This window comes from Oreochromis aureus, linkage group 3 (genome assembly GCF_013358895.1).
Source record: "Oreochromis aureus strain Israel breed Guangdong linkage group 3, ZZ_aureus, whole genome shotgun sequence".
NCBI lineage: Eukaryota > Metazoa > Chordata > Actinopteri > Cichliformes > Cichlidae > Oreochromis > Oreochromis aureus.
This window is the reverse complement of record NC_052944.1, coordinates 109,966,198-109,989,709: the sequence shown is the minus strand read 5'-3', so window position 1 is coordinate 109,989,709 and position 23,512 is coordinate 109,966,198. Positions and strand designations below refer to the sequence as shown.

The 23,512-nt window shown below is 41.6% G+C and overlaps 1 pseudogene; it reads right to left on the bottom strand.

Annotated features, from left to right (window-relative positions):
* LOC116321799 overlaps positions 1-23,512 on the bottom strand; it is a 56,826-nt pseudogene that overhangs the window by 14,582 nt on the left and 18,732 nt on the right.

The window sequence follows — 23,512 nt, the reverse complement described above, 5'->3', positions numbered from 1 at the left end:
TGGCCTACCTGGGGTTGAAAGTCTCGATAAATGCACGGCGTTTCAAGGGTATACCAAGCTTTCCGCCAGTGTGACGCTTTATATTGAGCGAGGAAAAAATAATAGAATATAATTTTATATTTATATTTCAATATCACAATAATCTTCCAATTTAGAACTACAAGTTTAAAAGAACTAACATAAATAAAATACACTTCAGCGAAATACTTCTAATTTATTTTCCCAAACCACGCGGAGCCGCACTATAAGGACTAAAGAGCCGCATGCGGCTCCGGAGCCGCGGGTTGCCGACCCCTGCCCTAGGTGAATGTCCACCCAAGGGGGTCATGATCCCCCTGATGATCCTCTACCTAATCACACGAACCAAGGTCTGAAAATGGGTGTAGGTCACAATCAGCCAGGGTTTCAGGTGAGCACATTGTGAAATCTAGCCCCCATGTGATTTCCTGAGGTCAGCCTGTGTAGAAACAGGCTTTAGCCATATGAGAGTGAGTGTGAGTCAATGAGAGCGCACACAGGACACTCTGATCTCTGAGTGTGTGACTTAGGAGAGGGCTGCTCTTGCGGCGACCAGCAGGTTGTCTCTGTCTGTCAATGTCAGACAATGTAGTTTATTTCATTTTTGAGTTGTGTTTTTTAATTTTTGAGCCTGAGCAAATCCTATAGCATTGGCTTGTGCTTTGTGGAACTTTCTTTTTAACGAAGATGGGGTTTTTATTTCGCATGGTTTTATTGACAATCCTAACAGTTGTTTGGAGTCATTGCTACTCACAAACAAGTACATACTCACAGGAGTTTCTTCTGGATCTTCGGTGGAACGGCCTGTCTCTGGATTCTTTTCACCCTTCAGTGTTTCAAATGTGTGTCAAAGCTAGGAAGCGTGGTAAGAAGAGAGGTCTATGTCAGTGATTGAGAAAGCAAATACGATACAATCGTATTCCTTTGCCATCAATAATCCTGGGTTATGTGCAGTCTCCAAGGAGTAAATTGGATGAACTGCATTTGAATGTCGCACATTTATGTGACTACTGGGATACATGTCTGATGGCATTCACAGAGACTTGGCTCAGGGATTCTGATCCTAATTCTTCTCTGGAACTAAACTTCGGGTTTCCCATACGTTTGGCTCGGGAATGTGGAGCTACTCAGAAGTCAGCTTGTGATTGCTACCTGCAAGTGAATCATACGTATGGCTGGGTCAAATGTTTGGACCCAACAAGATGTGTCTGCCTCACATCGACCTCCTCTCTGTGTCTTGGAGACCGTTTTATCTGCGGAGAGAATTCCTGCAGATCAACATCGCCATCGTTTACATCCATCTTAAAGCAACTCCAAAGAATGCAACTGACACCATCTTCAACGTTATCCACTCACTATAATCTCTCTCTCCAGAGGGCCCTAATATCGTTCTTGGGGACTTTAAATGCTGTGACTTGAAGAAAACATTGGGTAGTTTTTATCAGTATGTGAACCCAGACACTTCCGTAAGACTGAGGATCTATGTTATGGTTCCATAAAACGTGCGTATACATCTGTAGCAGGCCAGATCAGATCAGAAATTTAAAAAAAAAAGCCAAAATAAGGATAAGGTAGAGGCGGAGATGGGTAGCAATAACTTAAGGGTTGCCTGGGCAGGCATTAAACACATGACTGGTCATTGTCACGGTGTCTGTTATAGGATAAGTCTCCCTGGTTTTAGTTCAGACTCTCAGTTAGGTAATGAGCAGAGCAGATTTTATTTGAAATTTAATGATAATTATAATTTCAGAAACACATGGATTTCTTAAAAAAAAAAGAGAGAGAGAGAGAAGAGAGCTTTAGTGGATACAGGATATATCAGCCCATTTCTAGTTTTATTGAATTTATTTTAACCTTGTGTATCATTGCTTGGTTTGGTCATATGTCTTTGAATAATAAGACCAGACTTAGTAACCTGGTTAAAGTGGCTGGTCAGATTTCAGGGAGGTCTCAGGTCCAGCTTGTGGACTTTTATAAAAGGCAGGTGTGGAGGAAGGCAACCTCTGTCTTGTTGTGTTCAGATCATCCTCTCTTTAATGATTTTCAACTGTTTCCATCAGGTCGTCGTAATAAATTGCCTGTAGTGAAAACAAAGAGACATAGCTTGTCTTTTGTACCTACTGTATTATAGTGGTTAATAACACTAAACCATAGGTGTTGTTCCCATTGCACACTGCACTTTTTTGATGATAAAATTTAGGTTGTTTTCTCTGAGCTTATTTTTGTGTGTATGTGTTGTGTTTGTTTGATTTTATATCTCCGTATGGACATACCGCAAATCAGTTTCCCATTGGGGACAATAAAGTTACCATTGAATTACTGACTAGTGAAAAAGAGGATTATACTGAATATACTGTGATTGACAAACAGATTTTAAAGAGAAAGGTATTTGGATTAAAATGGATTATGCTAATGTGAACGTGCTACTGAAATCTTAACTGACTTAAGTGTGAAATCACGATTATTCAGATGTGAAAGCGAGAGAGAGAGAGAGAGAGAGAGAGATAATAAGGTGGGGCTGAAGATCAGTGAATGTCATGTAAACACCAGATTGGTTGACTAGATCTCAGAGCGACAGTTTCAAGGTTTTCTCTGTGGATGATAACTTTAAGAAGATGTGACATTCATCAAGGAATCATGCTCTCCGGATTATTTCCATGAACACTGAGCTGGAACACATCTACAGTGCCCATCTCACCACCAACCTCTCTGTGTACATTCAAATTTTAACCCTTTGTGAAACAATAAAGATGTAAATCTGAGTATTAATCTATGTACACCATGACTCTTGGCTGTGCTTATTTTAGCACTCCGAGAGCTTCTGTCTTGGTGGGGGGTTAGCTGTTGTTTTTTAAGCACACTTTGAGTTTAAGCAACTATCCTCATGGACACGCCACACCAGCTTTGAACTTTGTTTGTCTGAACTGGGCCACTCGCCTTTGTTGCTGTGTTTATCGGCCTCCTAAATATAGCAAGGAGTTTTTATCTGAGTTTTCGGAGTTTCTCGCTGACTGTTGTCCTGATTCGAAGTGTCAAGATGAGGGAAATATTTTACTGCTACCATTGCATTAATCATCATCCCATCAAAGCATTTATTGAAGCTGTTGGCATTACGTTAAAACTTGTATTACATTATCATTGTTATCATAATCACATATGAACATTTTTATTACAGGAGCAGCCATAATCATTGTATACACACATACTGTCACTGAAGAACACACACACACACAGACACAGGGCAATTCTTCCTGGATCATTTATCAACATTCAAACCAACACAGTAAGCATTGATTATTCTTCTGGACCTCAGTAGATCCACCAATATTCAAAGAAATATATTAATACCGTCACTGATGTATTTCTTTGTCTGTTTTTCAGACCACGCCGGGTCTGATAATGTCAACACACTTTTATTCCCAAAACTACACAGTTGATTCTTCACTTATGTTACAATACTGAAAGTCTTCTTAACAGTATATTCATAGATTTTTCCTTCAAATCAATTAACCAAGGAACTCAAAACCATAAGTGACTCGGTTCTCTGAGATTCTGAGGCACTTGAACACCAACACCAGGTGTTCTTCTGTCGGACTTCCACGTCCGAAATTACTCTTTGTACTCACAAATAAGTGTATCCCAAAATGATCCTGTCGATCATTAGCTATTTTTAATACCAAGCCCACAACTCTTGGCAGGTGCCACCTGCAGTATGCCCAACGCCGGAGCTCCTCTCTAACGTCTCAGACAGGGAGGGGGTTCTCCAACCCCGTGGGTTGACAACCATAAACTGACCAATAACCTATGATCCTGTCTTTTCCTAAAGACACATTGGTCTCTTTTCTCTTTTACCATAAAATACCATATTACATTTAACTCAGTACTGCCTTTTTCTCAAGGTTTCATTATCCTTACTTCAGAGGTTCTCATTACTTCAAAGCTTCTCTTTCCTCCAAAGTTTCTCTTTACTTCAAAACTTCTCATTATTTCAAAGTTTCACTTCAAAGCTTGTCTTTACTTCAAAGTTTTACTTTATTCTCAAGAATTTCATTACCATTACTTCAACTTTCAATTGTCATGCAAATTTCACCTCAATCAAAACAGACCTTTAACGGCAATTTCACTGAATAAACATTTAATTTTATCGTCCAATTCAGCACACTTCGGATAGAAATCAACAGGCCTGTGCCTACCTTTTTTGTCAAGGCCTTTGTCCACTCAGTTCGATGGCCGGATCGTGTCTGTCATTTTAAAGTTCTTTTATTGGTTTTTAAACCCTTAAATGGTCTGGCACCTGCATATTTGTCTAATTTGCTAAAGCCTTATGTCCCCACTCGTTCGCTGCGGTCAACTGAGCAGCTGTTACTCTCAGTCCCCAAATCACGGCTGAAACTGAGAGGAGACCAAGCATTCTCGATGAGCCACTGTCAATATGTGACATATTGAAATCGCGTTTGAATTTGCGCTTGTTTTTTGCTTTCACTTTGCGATCGTGCGAATGGTGTGTAGAGAGCGACAGTACTGATTGGTGAGTGACGATTAATTGCGCACCAATTCCTCTGGCATCGTCTTATCTCTCATTAGCTACTATTCAGACATGACAAGTGAAATCTCCCACAGCAAGCTTAAACATGTGAGAGGTTGATTGTGCAGAGAATCGCTGTCCGTTATGCAAGTGCGTGTGTAAAAGCAGCAGGATTTACGCCGGTATTTTAGTTCTGCTCAGCAAAATAAGACAGGTCAGGGTGAAGAAGTGACAGCCAAAGAAAAGCCTACCACAAAACGGAAAGTTATGACAAATCAGACTATGAGGCAAAAAAAAGCTTTTTTTGGTTTCATGGACAAAAGAATTTCTGTGGCTGGAATATGACAAGCTAAATAACATGATGTTCTGCCAGGTGTGCTGTGAGTTTCATTCAATTATTGAGTCGACAAGCGCCTTTGTTACTGGGACCAGTAATTTTAAGAAAGACCCCATCAGAACCCATGAGAAATGCAAGAAATGCATTATTGCCCAGTCTGCAGTATCTTTCCCAGAACAAACACCAAATGCAAAAAACATACTAAAAATAGACCAAGCACAAGAAGAAGTCCTGAAAAATCTGTTTAGAACAGCGTACTATGTTGCAAAGAGTGAACTACCATTGGCAAAATTCAGCAGTCTTTGCAAACTTCAAAAAGCAAATGGCCCAGATCTTGGTTCCACTTACCTCTTACCAGTGACTTCAGTGGAAATTTCAAATTCAGGATCTGACACAGACTGATTCATGTTCACAGTTCTTACAAGTTCATAGAAATTTCTGTTCAATGAGAACCAAGTATTTGAGTTGATGATTGTAATTTTTATACAGTTGTTGTGATTTGTATTTTAACAATTTTTTGATTAATTTTTGTTTCCGTTACAATATTATACATGAATATTGTAACGGAAACAAAACAGGAAACAAAACATAAAAAAAATTGCTCTCTTTTTTATTCAGGCTACTTAAATTTATTTTGGGCTACCAAAAACTGAAGAGTGCCGGCCCGAAGGGCTACCAGGGATTTTGAAATTTTGCGAGCCTTGGCTGGTTTTTAAATCCAGATTGAAAACACATTATATTCACTGGCCTTTGACTCAGTGGGTACACAGCAAAATCTCCAGTGTTAAATTAACACTACAGAGTGTCTATATGTGTCCACACTGTTGAGTGTTAAATGAACACTTTTGACAGTGTTGTATTTTTAAAAGTAACCTAGTCAGTTTTCAAGATTTACAATGAATAAAACTGAGCAGTGCTGATTTTCTGAACACTGGAAAATAACTCAAAATGTTAGAAATATTCCAGTGTTAGAAAATCAGCACTGCTCTGTGTTAGTCATTGTAAATCTCGAAAACTGACTAGGTTACTTTTAAAAACACAACACTGCCTAATAATTCTGCACTCCCTGTAGAGGAGAGCTGCACTAACAGGTGTGACTGATAAGATCTGACCTGCAAGGATACTCATGTTTATTTGTATCAGGAGAAGCAGGGAAGACATGGACATCAACTCTGTCAGGCTGCCTGAGTCCCCTCACCCACATCAGCTCAGAACTCTGCATTATCTACTGAGTCGGGCTCAGAGAATCAGGGATCAGAAGTTCTACAAAGAGCTGAACAAGACTTCCTGTATAGGGGTCTGTGGGGCTACCGAATCCACAGTGTCAGCACAACTTTCACATCATATTAATCTCAGCACAACTAAAACATGGTGACTGACCTCAGAGTTTCAAATCGACATCGTGGATTCTCCAGAAGAACACACAGCTGCTTCAGTCCTGAGTCCTGCAGGTTGTTGTAGTTTCCACTCAGATCCAGAACTCTAGGATACGAGGGGTTGGACTTCAGCGCTGCTGCCAGAAAATCACAGCTGATCTCTGACAAACCACAGCCAAACAATCTGTATAAAAAATGAAAGATGTAAATTTATTAGACAAAGTGTGTGCTTGAAATCATTCAGTGTTTCATCATCTGTTCAGAGCTGAAGAAGGTTCAGAATGTAGAAGTTTAGAATGAAAAATCCAAACAGCTGAAGCCAACAGGAAGCTGCTTCAAACAAACACAACAAGAGAAAAAACTCTGAGTGTTTCACATTAAAGTCGTACATTTATCAAAAAAACATGAAAAAGACTTTCCACTATTTCTTTGGTCATTTTAGCCTTTTTGCCAGGGTGATGGGAGTATCTGCCATCAAACAAGAAGACAGCCGCATGAAACTACGATGGTGTTTGCTAGTTCACCTTACATGCATTAATTTAATAACGTGGTTAGCCTACTCAACGTAAATTACACACGAACAAAATTAAACTACTCACGCAGAGAAGAACGGCTGAATAAAGTTACGTTGAAACCGAGCACACCATTGTTTTTCTTGTGACATTACCAATAAGTTTGATGTGTTAAACAGTTAAACATGAGAGGTTTTTGGACAAAGTTTGTGTTTTTTCCATTGTTTAAGCACTGCTTCCAGCCAAGAGTGATACCATATATGCCCTAGAGCTGCAGAAAAGGCTAACATTGTTATCCTTTTACAAAAAAAAACAGCTGAACATGAGAGGTTTTTGGACAAAGTTTGTGTTTTCTCCATTGTTTAAGCACCGGTTCGAGCACCAGCACGGTTTCAAAAGTGCCGGTTTGGCACTGGTATCGGATAAAACCCAAACGATACCCATCCCTAGTTAGGCTGCTCTGTGTTCCTCTAGTTTAACACACACCTCACCACAGCAGCTGTGTGGGTTGTCTCTGTAGCAGCCATATCAGCTTCTCGTACCATGAACATCATCACAGCTCCTAACTTCATTTTATTAGCTTTGATTTTATTAGCTTCATTTTTACGTAACTATTTTTAAATCCCTGTAGAACCGGAACCGCGTTATGGAACGCCAGGACTGCCATAATGAATTAACTAAATACACCATTAAATAATTAATTAAATCTGGCAACAATGAATTAAAATTGGAAGTAATTAATTAAGTAAGTATTTACGACACATTTAATTAATTAATTATTGACACATTTAATTAATTAATAACACATTTAAATAATTGACAGTTTTAATTTATTATTTAATGATGTATTCATTTAATTCATTATGACACTATTGACTATGTGCACGTTAGCATTTGCTACTTCCGGTGCGGAAACTCCTGTGGGGAGCTTTGTTTCCAGTGTCCTATTTGCGCCTTGTTTACGGTCCAAAACAAGTTAACCAAATGAATGAATCAAGTGGCGATTTACATTTCTATAGATGTCTTGGGCATTTACCCAATATATCTGTAAATGATGTTCATCGACTTGTCGATATTTTTCCCCTGCACCTCAGAGTAAAAGAGAAAAGGGATTCAAATGTTATATTTGTCAGCTGTCCCTCATTTATCGCAGGTGTTATGTTCTAAAAATAACCAGCGATAGATGAAATCAAGAAGCCAATTTTATTTTTTGACGGTGCAAAACGTTTGGTGGACATCGTGGACATACAGTACTGCACTTCAGAGTGACACTGCTAGCGATCGATGCAGCGACGGCACGGAGGAGATCGTCTGCAGCGATCAGGACGCAGGACACAATGTGACATAAAAAAATAAGCATGCAAACTTGCACTAAAAAAATCTGTGAAACAGCAGGTGAAAGGTGAACCGTGTTATAGCGAGGGACCACTGTAATTTTGAAGATAAGTCATAACATACCCTTCGTAAATACTAATGTATAGAAACTCTTACCAGCAATCATTCATTTTTTGTGTGGCTTTTTTCACGGTTTGTTAACATGCTGTGTAGGTGTGTACTTGACTAGCTGATATCAACATAACGGGAAACATCTGGTTTGACTATCCCTCACCTGTAGTTTGAATGCTCAACATTTGCCTGTTTAAATCATAAGACCAGTCACTATACAGAGATGTGCTTCTGAATGTGGACGATGTGTCTTCTGATTCTGTAATGCAGTTCTGCGTGTGTTGAGTGATGTAAACAACTGATCGATCTAAACTCTAAACGTCAAAATTGATCATTAGATTTTTTTATGACACAACAGTGGTGAGTGTTCCCACCCTCTCCTCTTTGTAACTTAACGTGATCTTTCCGTTTTTGAGTTTTGGACATGATTTTGGAGAATATCTTCGCAGTAGCGATTGACCGCAAAGTAAAGCTACCGGAAATGTACAACCCCACATCCGGTCTCAAACCAGGAAGTTAGCATTTTCTCGTGCACAGGGTCTATTGTCTCCTTCATGCCTCGCCTTGAAATAATTTTATCTGTCAGCCTCACCGATCAAACAAAGTGGGCGGGGTTAACGCTGCCACTGCAGCTTCTCTAGCATTTGATCGGTTGCCGTTCAAAGTAACTCAAGACAGGTCGATCCTAGATAATTGATTGCTTGTGAGGACTTGGGGCAGCCAGGTATCCCAGAATGAATTCTAAATCACAAGCAGCAATGGTGGTGTAAAGTTTTAAAATACCCCGTTTTTCTGTAGTTGGTGTTTTAACAGCAAATGTCGCGACGTTATCTTCACATGTCTGGTCAGGTTGTCAACATAGAGCATGTTTGCAAAAGTGCTCAGATGTTTTCAGAGATGTCACTAGCTCTGCTAACAGTCAGCTGACAGAGTGTACCAAGCTCACAGCCCCGGTGTTCCAGCTTAACTGTTTTTTGTTTGTTTGGGTGTTTTTGGAGGGGAAGGGGGTGGGAGGTTTACATATTCCACTCTCCGTGTTCCACATGTTGCATTCGCAGATTCTCATTTTCACCGAATGATCGTCTCTTTCCGCCTGGTCTTGTGGCTCTGTGCTTCTGTAACATAAAGAACGAGCTGATATTTTTCTCACGAAACCAGCGATCAGCTCAACAGGTACTCAGTTTAGCTGCATGCATCCTCCTCCTCACCTGTCAGCTGTTTAACACCTGCTGCTAATTCAAGAAACATGCCCACGGCACCTGCTGATAGTCAAAGTTTAACTGGGCAGCCGGTGCTCGATATAACGCAATGTCGACACATTTTTCTGCACAAGATAAGTAAATATAGTGTTTTTTTTCCCGAGCGCAGAGCTGCTGGAGCTTGTTTCCCAACAGAGCACTTTATAAGCGAACCAGCTTTATCAGCGGCTGATGTCCAATCACCGCACAGCTTTGAAACCTCACCTGAGTTTTAGCGCTCAGTGGTTAAACGCTGGACTTAATTCACTCAGGTTTTGTCTGTCGGGTCACGTTTACTTCGCTGTTTTATTTACAAGTGAGCAAATCGGTTTGGCTGAGGTTAAAGTTACGTTTCAGAACTGCATAGTTTTACTGAAGTTTAATGGTTCACTGGCACATGTGTTAGACTGGTGTGTTTTGGATTTAACAGTGAATTTTGAGATTAAACTGACTTTTAAAATGTTTTTATACAAAGAGGAAAGAAAAAGCGCATTTCCACCGAGAGGAGGAGAGTTTGCAACAGCATGTTCATCATGAAGACTCCCTGCCCCCTGAGTTTGATGGGTGAGGTTGACATATAAAGTTATTTCATGGTGAGACCTGAAGGAGTCAAGGTTCCATAATGAATTAATTAAATACACCATTAAATAATTAAATGTGTCAATAATGAATTAAAATGTGAAATAAATAAATCATTAATTAAATGTATCAACAATAAATTAAATGTGTCAAAAATATTTAATTAATTATTCCCAATTGTATTTAATTATTGTCACATTTAATTATTTAATGGTGTATTTAATTAATTCACTATGGCAGTCCTGGCGTTCCATACGTGAACTCACCTCAGAGTCTCCAGTCGACAGTTTGGACTCTCCAGTCCAGCACAAAGAAGCTTCACTACTGAATCCTGCAGGTTGTTCTCACTCATGTCCAGCTCTGTCAGATGGGAGGGGTTGGACTTCAGAGCTGAGGCCACAACTTCACAGTGACTCTCTGAGAGTCCACACTGAGTCAGTCTGTGATTACAGAAAATATAAAATGCGTTATTATACAAGCAGAAAATCTGCATTATAAACACACACTGAATGTATATGAAGACAAAAGAAATTGATGTCATCATCTGAAAAAATCAGTTTTTCTCATCTGTGCTTCAGATTGTTTTTTTATCTCATGAATCTCTTTGGCAGTTGGATTTCAAAACATCAAACCAGCTGAATAAAACAAAGGGACTACAGTCCTCCTTATAAGTGCCTGCTCATTGTTGACCCTCAGTCAATGCTTCACCTGAGACAATCTGACATACTCTCCCCATCTGCTTCCATTTTCCTCCTGTCCACAGCTCACAGCAGAAAACTCTAGTCTGAGGTCAGAGCGGAGATAATTACAAGATTACAAGGAGAAACACACATCGGCTCTTTGATTATGGTCATTGTTTTACTAAGGGTCTGGCATAGCTATATCTAAAGCAGGGGTGGGGGAACGTTCTCCTTGGCTCTCTTTTCTCCATCTCCCTCATCGTATCTTGCCTGCTTGGCATCTCTTGTCTTCTGTCTAGTCGTGTCTATCTTTAAACCCCAGAAGAGCCTCTTAGTCCTGTTCTCTAAAACCTAAAGAAGAATTATGGATTTGATCAACTGGTCCCCAAATGCATTTGACATTGTCTTCTCGACGAGAAGCCTGGATTTGGGAGAGTTGGAATGTCCTGGAGGGACATTCCCTGCTGGATACGCAATGGTTGGGTGGCAAAAGTGGCGCGTCATGTTCCTGGCGGGACTGTCGATTGAGGACATCGAAGACATCTACGTATTTGGAACCATGATAACGGGGTCCTTGCTGATCGGAGCTGGCTTATCGGAAATTGAAGAAAGTGGTTACACCTGTTCCAAACCCCACAAGGCTAGCAGCTATGATTAAAGGTCTGGGGAGGGCTGTGAGTACTCAGACTGTTGTAGATCATGGAAAGGTTCATGGCTCTTCAACAGGAAATTGATACACCTTGTGACCAGTGATCGACATTAAGAACAACTGTAAAATTCTGATTCAGTCTGTTCGTACTAACTCAATAACAATCATCTTCATGTCATACGGCTCACCGCCCGACGCCAGCTGGACGCTCGAAGGCCAAGGATGGCAGGAACAAGAAAATTCTCCCTGATAAGAGGACTAGGGATGGGTACCGGTATTCTGACATAAACGGTAGTAACCAGACTGAAAAGCAGCGCACATTTCGGTGCTTTATTTCAGTGCTTTTTTTCCTGAGATGTCATACACTTTGGATTCTAGCCAATCATTTTACCTTTGTAAGCGTAGTAGGCGGGGCCAGGTACGTACGTTCTTTTAGAGCAGAGCTACAGATTAAAAATGCCCAAAGCGAAGCGGTCAAAGTCTGGCTGTACTTCACACCAAAAGATGCAAACTCAGCAGCTTGCAACAAGTGCTTTAAGGTGATACTGTGAAAAGGAGGTAACACCTCGAATCTGATGAAACACCTGGCGACGCATAGCGGTTTTTTAAGCCGAGAAATGCACAGTATTTGATAGCTTGCTGCGAGACCTCACACCGTGCACATGTGCTGCGGGTGGGTTGCCTGTTATCGGACCCGGAGTTAGCAACATCCCCCAAAAACCCGAAGAGTAGAGTCCTGGCACCTAGCCCTGCCAGTGTAGGAGAAATGATGACGGATGATGATGGCAGCAGCAGCTGTTCTTCTCTGCGTGAGTAGCTTAATGTTGTTCGTGTGTAATTTACGTTGAGTAGGCTAACCAAGTTATTAAATTAATGCATGTAAGGTGAACTAGCAAACACTGTATCGGATAAACCCTAAACGATACCCATCCCTAAAGAGGACTGTTTGACTCTTTTGTCCATATTCTTCCAAGGCCACCTGCATAGGCTGCGGACTGTTGACTTTCGCTTAACCCTCTGGGGTCCAGGGTATAATTGGCTGTTTTTGACTACTTTTGATTTTACCTCTATATTTCACCTTTAAAAACTGTTTATCTTGCCTTGTTTAGTATCACTATTTTAAGCTCAACCTCAAATATCTGAAATTGGAGTTATTTTTTCATTTTGACATACTATATTAGCACAATTGATCTAAATTCAAACAAAAAATTTAAAATCAGAGTAGAAAAAAGTTATATTTTTTACTGTAAAAACCACAAACATGTTTAACGAATAATGCATATATCACTCCTGTTATCCATGTGGGGACAGTGTTTACACTGCAATCTGCCTTTGGTGGTTTTTTTGGAGCAAATGTGACATTCACTAGTAGAACTGACACACAAAACAAAACAATGACTACAGTGCACACTAACTATAGCCTCCAAGCACAATAAACGTCACTAATCTCTCACATATGAAAACTTTCCTTCTTTCTTTTGCTCGTTCGTTTTCTCGCGCTGTTGTCACTACTAAAACTGCCCCCTCTCCCTAAACAACCAAATGCCACATGTTGCCATATCATTTTTTTGATTGGCTGACATGGTAAACTTTACCACCAATAGGGAAGGGGTGTTTTTTCTTTTTCTTTTTTCACTCACAAGTGGAGTGTTTGCTAGCGTTGTCCGTAGAAAACGCAGTTCATACCGTTCCTTCCTGCTGTAAACACCACTGTTCTGTTTTGTTCCGAAACAAACGTCGTGTGCATTTTTTATCATAACTCTGGTTTAACGTGGCCTATCTGCGCAATTTAAAAACTGTTATACGGTTTGAACTCCGCACTTTCGCCCAAGTTGTAATGGAGACTCTGGGTTGCTGCATCTTGTTGCTGTTTGTACATAGAAGGGATGAAGAAATTCATAAAATAATGGTGTTCAGATTGAGAGAGTGTCCTTTCACCCAGTTAACCCTCTGGGGTCGATGGACACGCCGCTGCTTTGGAATCACATGACCAATTTAGCAGTTTGTTCAGTGACCTCTGACCCTCACTGACTCAAACACCTTCAGATTCTGACCAATGATGCTTCCAGCCTTGATGATTAGTTTGTTGGTCCTGTTGCATCTCTGCTGATTCAGATTGTCTTTATTGATTCTCTTGCATCAAACTTGCTTTCATTGAATTTTGATCACTGTTGACATTTAATATCCTCGAGTAGAGAAAAAGTGGCAGAGGGTCTGGTGCTCTCTATTAGCACTACAGAAACTTCCACGGTGTAGGAACGTCTATGTCCACAACAGGGTGTGACATGGATCTGCTTTCTTATGCAGGACATGCTGCAAGGTTTCCTCTCAGTGAGTATTTGGAGACATTTGGTGAATCCTGATCTGATTAGAAATGTTCCATCAACTACACAGTTCTGTCTGAAATGATGTTGGGAATGTCAGAGTGGCAGTAAAGAGAAGATTCAGCCTTCACAACAACATTTATACATTTGCTTAAGCTCAAGCAAACACCAGCATATAAACATGCAAGTTGATTTGGCTGATTATGTTTATGAACCAATCTAGACTCACCGAGCCTTTCTGCAGTTCCTCACAGCTGGAATCAGTCTCTGCCGTCCCCCCTCTGATGTGTTGTACTCCTGCAGGTCCAACTCATCCAGAACCTCCTCTGACATCTGCAGCATGAAGGCCAGAGCTGAGCAGTGGATCTCAGAGAGTTTCTTCTTTGATCTGTTCTCTGACTTCAGGAACTCTTGGATCTCCTGATGTACTGAGAGGTCGTTCATCTCCATCAGACAGTGGAAGATGTTGATGCTTCTGTCAGGAGAGATGTCATCGCTGTTCACAGTCATCTTCAGGTTGTTGATGATTCTCTGGATGGTCTCTGCACTGTTCTCTGTCTGACCCAGCAGACCTCCTAAGAGTCTCTGGTTGGACTCCAGACAGAGGCCATGAAGGAAGCGAACAAACAGGTCCAGGTGGCCGTTTTTACTCTGGAGGGATTTATACATGACTCTGTTATGGAAATCATCCAGAGATGGTTTATTATCGGGATTCCTTCCAGGATAAAGAGAATCATAAAAATCTCCCAGGAAATTCCTCAGCATCTCTGTCTTCCTGTTGGTGTGACAGTGGAACATGTAGACCGCAGCCAGAAACTCCTGAATGCTCAGATGAACAAAGCAGTAGACTGGTTTCTGGAAGATCACACACTCTCTTTTGAAGATCTCTGTACAAACTCCTGAGTACACCGAGGCCTCTGTCACATCCAGACCACACTGCTCCAGGTCTTCTTGGTAGAACATGATGTTTCCTTTCTCCAGATGTTCAAACGCCAGCCTCCCCAGCTTCAGAAGTACTTCCCTGTCAGCCTCCGTCAGCTCCTGTGGACTCGTCTCATGTCCCTCATGGTACTTGTTCTTCTTCCTCTTTGTCTGAACCAGCAGGAAGTGTGAGTACATGTCAGTCAGGGTCTTGGGCAGCTCTCCTCTCTGCTCTGTAGTCAACATGTGCTCCAGAACTGTAGCAGTGATCCAGCAGAAGACTGGGATACTACACATGATGTGGAGGCTCCTGGATGTCTTCATGTGTGAGATGATTCTGCTGGACAGCTCTTCATCACTGAATCTCCACCTGAAGTACTCCTCCTTCTGGGCGTCAGTGAAGCCTCGTACTTCTGTTAGCCTGTCAACACATGTAGGAGGGATCTGATTGGCTGCTGCAGGTCGGGAAGTTATCCAGACGAGAGCCGAGGGAAGCAGATTCCCCTGGATGAGGTTTGTCAGCAGCTGGCTGACTGATGACTTCTGTGTGACATCAGACAGCAGCTTCCTGTTGGTGAAATCCAATGAAAGTCTGCTTTCATCCAGGCCGTCAAAGATGAACAAAAGCTGAGAGACAGCCAGCTTCTCTGCTGTGACCTTCTGTAATGTTGGATGGAAAACATGGAGCAGCTCCAGAAGACTGTACTGCTCATCTCTGATCAGGTTCAGCTCCTGAATGAAAGCAGAACCACCACACTGACATGTTGGTTCTCCAAGCCCTCTGCCCAGTCCAGAGTGAACTTCTGCACTGAGAAGGTTTTTCCAACACCAGCCACGCCGTTGGTCAGAACCACTCTGATGGGTCTCTGTTGGTCAGGTAAGGCTTTAAAGATGTCCTGGCACCTGATTGGAGTGTCATGGAGGGCGTCCATCTTGGAAGCTGTCTCCAGCTGCCTCACCTCATGTTGGGTATGAACCTCTTCACTCTGTCCCTCTGTGATGTAGAGCTCAGTGTAGATCCTGTTGAGGAGGGTTCTACTTCCTGTTTCATCACTTCCTTCAGTCACACGTTCACATCTCCTCCTCAGACTGATCTTATGTTCATCTAAAACCTCCTGTAGACCAACATCTGCTGAAAGAAAGAAAAACAGAAAGAAAACTCTTTAATGTCTGAACAACAACAAGAAGTCCAGTTTTCAGAAATGAGTCCATCAGCAGACAGATGTTCAGTCTTACTTTGTACACAGCTGCTCTGACTGGCTGTCTGCAGTCCAGCTCTGCTTCTGGATCTTTCTCCACACTGGGGACAGGAGGAGTCTCCTGATGAAGAAGACGGGTCCCAGTATGAGCAGATGCACTGTCTGCAGAACCAGAAACATACCCAAAGTGAGCAGGTTCTTCTCCAGCATAAACTCTAAGCAGCTAAAACAAAAGTGTCCCAGCTGTCAGTCAGACTGTACTCGGTGTCACATTACAGATGTGGTTTCTGACTGCTGCAGCTGCAGGATTGAACACGCACAAGTCCAAACATCTTTGTCTTTGCTGCTTCTTTATTGTTGAACAACACAACATGTAGTTCTTGTCCCAGTATTAGTTATGCAGCCTTTAGCATTAGCATTGTTAGCATATCTGCAACAGAAACATGGTCAGAAACTGTTGAGAGGGGCCGGCATAGGGAGAGGAGAAGATCGCTGTTCACACTCTATTATTACAATCAACTCACCACTGATTCGGTCAGAGTCAGGGGGTCATGCAGTGGGCTAACCACGTGTCTCCAACTTTATCTTAAACATTTAATTTAATTCATTTAATTTGTTTATTTGTTATTTTCAGTGACCATGAGGACTCCAAATTATTTTGGAAACATGACTAATTTCTGTAATATATTATTTTGTGACATGGCCTGTACAGAAGGACAGAAAAATGGAGCAACATCACAGGTGGAACTATTGATGTCAAGTCAGGTGTTCCCCAGTTGCTTTGGGGACTTTTCCCACTACTGAGATGCAATCTGGAAGACAAACCGAGTGCACTGTGTCTTCATCGCTCCTGAACTTTACCAGCATTTGCATGGATTTCATCTTTGTTATTGTGGCAACATTGCTGGGGTCCGTAACATAATGTCAAACCACACAACAATTACAAGGAAGGAGGAGAGGTAGGAAAGACTAAGGAAAGGACACAATCAATGTTCCCTCTAATTTTTCATGTGTCTGAGCGAACACACAAACTCCCTGAGCGATACCTTGGACCACTGTGAGCAACAGCAGCCGTGTGCACTGTGGTCACGCCAGCATCCAATCCATCCAAGTTACATGGTTTATTAAAATAATCAAATTACAGCATTTACATTTATGTTAGACTACTTTTAATTAACTGCTTTAGCCCACTTACAATGAAAATTAAAAAAATCTTGTTCATGACCTGTGTAGTATGTTAACATACTGGAAGTAAAAATAACTTGAACTCCAATTTTGAAAACACAACTTCTTTTTTTTTATTTTTAAATAAAGCTCTGACTTGTATTATGAGTCTGAGTCTGTGGTCTGGGAGAGAGTCCTGTAACTCTCTGTCTGCGAAATACAGTATATAATGACCAATGTTGGGCATTTAATTATATAGTTACTCCTTCAAATAAGTTACTGAGTTTTGCAAACAAAGTTTTTTGCAGCTGTTTACCTAAAAATGCAGCCAAGGCGTTTTTTTTAAATAAACATTTCAAAATATTTACAGAACAATCAGCTGTTCTGCATCAAATTCGATGCCACACAAATTATTTGTGCCACTCCAAAAAATAATTTCTGTCCACTATGAGATAAAGGAGAACAACAGCCTGATACCTGCAGGCCTGACAACAGGAGATGTATCACTCCTGTAACACCGGTGACATTCAGCAGTCGCCTCATTGTTCTGACACACACAACAAACCTATTGACTACACTACACCATAACTACACAAGATTTGCACTAAAGATCGCAAAACTTCCACATCTCAAAACACCACCGACACTCTTAAAACTTCCTCCCGTTTCTTAACAACTAAATGCCATTTTTTGATTGGTCGACATGGTACATTTTTCCACCAATAGGAAAGGGTGGGGTTTTTTTTTTGGTTTCGTCTTTGCTCACAGGCAGAGAGTGCTTTCGAGCATTTTCCTTATAAAACGCTGTTTTTACCGTTTCTTCCCACAGTAAATGTTAAACGGTAAATGGCCTGTATTTATATAGCGCTTTTACTAGTCCCTAAGGACCCCAAAGCGCTTTACACATCCAGTCATCCACCCATTCACGCACACATTCACACACTGGTGATGGCAAGCTACATGTAATACATGTAAGCTACTACAAATATAAACAACGATAGTATTCAGGAAGAAAACCAAACATTGCAGATATTTTTATCATAACTCTGGTTTTACGTGGCCTATCAACACAATTTAAAAACTGGTATAAAGTCCACACTTTTTCCGTCAGTTGTTCCGTCTGTCCTGCACAAATCTCCAATGGTTGTACACGTTGTTATTAACGTGGCTTCACTCTTTCAAGATGGCGCGGCCACGTCCAGACTCCTTCCTGACCGTTCCGCTCCGACTATCCACTTTTTTTGTTTTTTACTTATTTTTTGCACTAGTTTACATTCCAAAATCCTCTAGTCTTATAGTATACGACGGCAGATTACTTGTAAACATCGGTGACAAGGTTGCGCATCTAAGAGGGACAAAGGAACCCCTGAAACCATGGTGTCCTTTGATGTAGTCTCACTCTTCACTTGCATACCCACCACGGAGGCAGTGGAGACTGTCAGAAAACGACTACAAGAAGACAGCTCCTTGGAAGACAGGACCAATTTCACACCCGACCAGATTTGCACACTGTTAGACCTCTGCCTTACCACTACATATTTCAAATACAACGAAGGTTTCTACAGACAAAAACATGGCTGTGCCATGGGCTCCCCCGTGTCACCTATTGTAGCCAACCTTTACATGGAGGAAGTGGAGAGAAAGGCTCTTGGCTCTTTTAAAGGGAGAGTACCCAGCCACTGGTACAGATATGTAGACGACACCTGGGTGAAAATCAAAAGACAAGAAGTGGAATCCTTCACTGCGCACATTAACGCCGTGGATAAAAACATCAAGTTCACCAGGGAAGACACAAAGGATAACTGTTTGCCATTCCTGGACTGCGCTGTGCACATTGAAGAGAATGGCAACCTCAACATTGAAGTTTACCGGAAGCCCACACACACGGACCAGTACCTCCTCTTTGACTCCCATCACCCTCTGGAACACAAACTTGGGGTTATCAGGACCCTACACCACCGGGCAGAACATGTTCCCTCTAAGCCTGAAGGGAAAAAGAAGGAACACACACATGTAAAGGAAGCACTTAAAACATGCGGTTATCCTAATTGGGCGTTCATAAAGTCAGCAAAGATGCACAGAAAAGAAGATCAGACACCAGCGAGGGAGGATAAGAAAGACAGATGCAACAACATTGTCATCCCCTATGTAGCCGGTGTATCAGAGAAACTCAGGAGAGTTTTCTCCAAGCATGACATCCCAGTGTACTTCAGACCCAGCAACACACTCAGACAGAAACTGGTTCACCCGAAAGACAAAACTCCTAAACACAAACTTAACAATGTGGTGTATGCTGTACAGTGCAGTGAGGAATGCCCAGACCTCTACATCGGAGAGACCAAACAGCCACTTCACAAGCGCATGGCACAACATAGAAGAGCCACCTCCACAGGACAAGACTCAGCAGTTCATCTGCATCTAAAGGACAAAGGTCACTCTTTCGAGGATGCCAACGTTCACATTTTGGACAGAGAGGACAGATGGTTTGAAAGAGGAGTGAAAGAAGCCATTTACGTCCACTGTGAGCGACCATCTTTGAACAGAGGTGGTGGTTTACGAAACTAACTGTCTGCCATCTATAATCCAGTTTTGAGATCCCTTCCCAGACGCCTTAACGCCCACTCACATCCTGGGCCATCTGACCTCAGGAAATCACATGATAGGGTGGGGCCAGGTTTCACAATGACCTCACCCGAAACCCTGGCTGATTAGGACCCCCACCCACTTTCACACCTTGGCTCATGTGATTAGGTAGAGGATCATCAGGGGGTCCTTTGTCCCTCTTTGGGGGGGAAACTCCCACTGGGTTTAAATCTGGGACTCCCCACCAATTGACCCTTAGAACTGAAGAAGCTTCTCAGATGAGAGGTGAAACGTCTTCAAGCAACTCAAAGAAGTCCAGACGCTTTTCTTTCTAAGCTCTACTACGATGACCCGGATGACTGAAAACCTTCACAGACACCAGCTTGATAGCTAGTCGGGGTTCAAGCCTCACTAGAGCCGGTGGGAACAGCGAACTCCCAGCATATCGTTTTCAGATCTCTGTGGTCTTTCGCTACTCAGATTAAACATGATATCTAAGTCACTTATATAACCTAAAATGTTATTGTTTGCCTTTTTTCAGTATTTTATTTGTTCCTGAGTAAATCGGTTTGGCTGAGATTAAAGTTATAGTTTTTACACAGCTGAATAAATGTCAAGCAGACAACTGATTATCAGAAGTGTGAGATGCGTGAGAATATACTCCGGTGTCCCGTTATATTTTAGATAGCAAGGAGCAGACGGCTGAGTTTATCAAACTTCACCGAAACAATCTGCAAAATTCATTAAAACCTAATAAACTATCATCTTGTCTTTATTTTTAGTTAGCACATACCTTAAACACTTACAGCTGTAAGCTAATGATAGTTATGTAAGAGGAGATGCAGGCTGGTGCAATAAGCTGTACGTTTTACGTCTAATGGATGCATGATCTGATTAGTCAACTAATCGCAAAAATAATTGGTGACTAGTCGACTATCAAAATAATGGTTTGGGGCAGCCCTAGAGCGAGTGATTGACCTAAGTTGCTATCCAGAGGGCAGCAGGTGAAACAGGTGGTGGGTGGAGTGCAAGGGGTCAGCTGTGATGGCCCTGGTTTACCTGAGACAGGAGGATCTGATGATGGCCTCCAGTGGTGGAAAAGGGAAGCCAATGATGATTTGGGGTTGTTAATGACCCTCTGTGCAGCCTTCCTGTTCTCAGTTGTGGCCCCTGAATACAAACACCAGGCAGCAGGAGAGCACACTCTCCACTGAGGAGGGCAGAAAGCCAGCAGCAGCTCCTGGTCCAGTTTATTCTTGCTCAGGACACAAAGGAAGGCAGCTGCTGCTGGGCCTTTTATACCAGGGTGATGGTGCCATGAGAGGAGTGGAGCTGTCTGTGCCTCCTGCAGCTGTTTGATATAACGATATATATCGGATGACGACATGTAAACGTCTAGCGTTTTATATTATACGCTACTGTTTATTTCGTGGTGTCACAAAATAAACTGTTTATTTTTTCATTATTTTGATGGTCACAAGTTCTCACTTCCTCTTATATTTAAAATAAACACACTACGGGCAGACAGGTGACTGTTTTTACGCGTTGTCGTTAGCAACAACGATGGTAAATCTGTCGTTTGTTTATTTTCTACATAAACCTTTCAAAATAAAGCTCAAGATCCTGTTGAGATCTTTCAAAATAAACTGAAATGATGACAAACAGAAGGACCAGTCCAAATAAATTGAGGACCTTATTCCTAAACAAGGGTCTAGCTCTGTAGCACGGACGCTGTTTGGTTATGAAAAGTCTAACACTGACCAGAAAACTGTACTCTGCAAATTATGGAACAAACCGGTCCCAACCACAGACTCAAACACAACAAACCTCTGCTACCACCTACACAAGAATCACGTGGCAGAGTGCGGAGAGAGTTTATGGATGAGAAGCAAGAAGAGCCGTCAGGTGCTCCAAACAAACCTTAGACTCAAACGTTAGAACAGGCTTTTCCCCACAGCACGCCATGTGATAAATACTCACAAAGAAAAGTTACAACTTATGTGTAAAAATGTATAGTTTCATGCATCGGTCAAAACACTCGACTCCAGGTACACGACACCCAGCTGGAAACACTTCACGCAAGTCGATTTGTCCGAGAGTCACAGAGTTTACAGAAAATGTTTGTGATTTATGTTGTTGTCGGGACGATAGATGTCTCATATCGGGATATGACATTTTGGTCATATCGCACGTTCTCCACCTTGTCCCTGTCGCTGTCTCATCTCCATCACAGATGACCCAAACACAGTGGTGTCATCAGCATACATGACGATGACATTGGTTGATTGGTTGGTGTGCAGTCATAGGTTGTACAGGGCATACAGCAGGGGGCTGAGAGCCCTGTGGACATGCAGTCCTCAGCCACAGTGGGGGGATATGTGGGTGCTGAGTGAGATTGATTGAAGTCTTAGATCCAGGGTGGGTGTCAGGGGGATCTGAACTTATCAGAGCTCTGCTGATCAAAATATAACTTTAGAACTAAAGACTGCTAAATACTATTTTAGGAAACTTGCGCTCAAAGAACAAATTGACAGATTATTGTGATTTGCCAAAGTCTTTTAGCAATCATTATTTACTAATGACTCATATCCAGGAAGCAGATAAAAAGAAAGCAAAGAAATGAGACAAAAACATTTAACTTAACCATCCATTGCAGCTTTAATCATCTATAAGATTAAAGTATGTGAAACATTGCTCACAGTATGTTGGCCAGAGGGGCCGATGGTATGATATGCAACCTGTTCTCACTCCCGACGCGTAAAATACTGACGTTTTGTCATGTCCCTTAACTTCTCATGCTGACGCTAAAGGTACCCTTCCACGTTTTTATGCGACGCTGTGGGTTGTCAATTCATTCCAATATGAACCCGCTTGCGGTGATAAGAGACGCTTCGAGCAGAGGCTCCAGCCATCCATTTACTCCCCCTTCACGGCGAAACGTGACGCCTTGAAGTACAATCTAACTGGACAACCGGGAACCCTCTCCGCGAACAGGGTTTTCTCCCTAATTTAATGCTTTCTTTTAATGACATCGTTAACATTTCTCAACAAAAACACATGAAAGTAACACTGATAATTCAACAATAAAATCGCTTTATTTTCTAAAGTGATTCACGATCTGAAAGTACGCAGATTTAACGTACATAATCCTTGGTTGGGGTTATTATTTTTATTTCACACGTAAAACACATTTATAGTTTTATACCATTCCTGTTAGTTTTGGATGCGCTCGGCTCCAACCAATCAGACGCAACCTGTGTAAGCAAAGGATGATGGAAGAACGGAGAGACCCAGTTATAAGAGTAAGAAAAGGAGGCGGAATTGATTGATTCTAATGCAGGTATGTAAAAAAATATATGACTACAAAGTAGTCATATATTTGGAGTAATAGCTTGATGTGTGTTTCAAAGGGGTTTTTTTCATAAAAGCTTCAAGCAAACAGAGGTGACTGATCTCGGAAACGATTTAATTCATTTAAAAATGGCTACAGCTACCGTCAGCATGCTTGCTAGGTAGAGTACGGTAACGACTACACGTGGCTAGTGCAGCATTAGCCATTTAATCCTGTGATGATCATTAAATCTATTATAAACATTTAAGGACTTGTGTGTTGCAAAATAGCCTTACATGGTGTGTAAAGCAGTTTTTGCGCTAATAGTTCTGCTAGCTCATTACAAACCTATGATGCTAACCTTAATTGCTAACGTTAACCGGAGCGCCAAGCTTCAAGCTGCTGACGAAGACTCAATAAATGCAGGTAAACTTTTTTTTTTTGTAAATGTGATGTAGTGGAAACAATTTTTAAAGAGGGGACACACTTGTCTAATTTATTGTACGTAGTAAACGTAATATTATTTGATATATTTTTTTATACATTTTATATATGTGTATATATGTTTCAGTAAGTAAATATTCTTCAATCTCTTTTTTCCCCCATTTTCCGCAGATCAGCATCAATGTC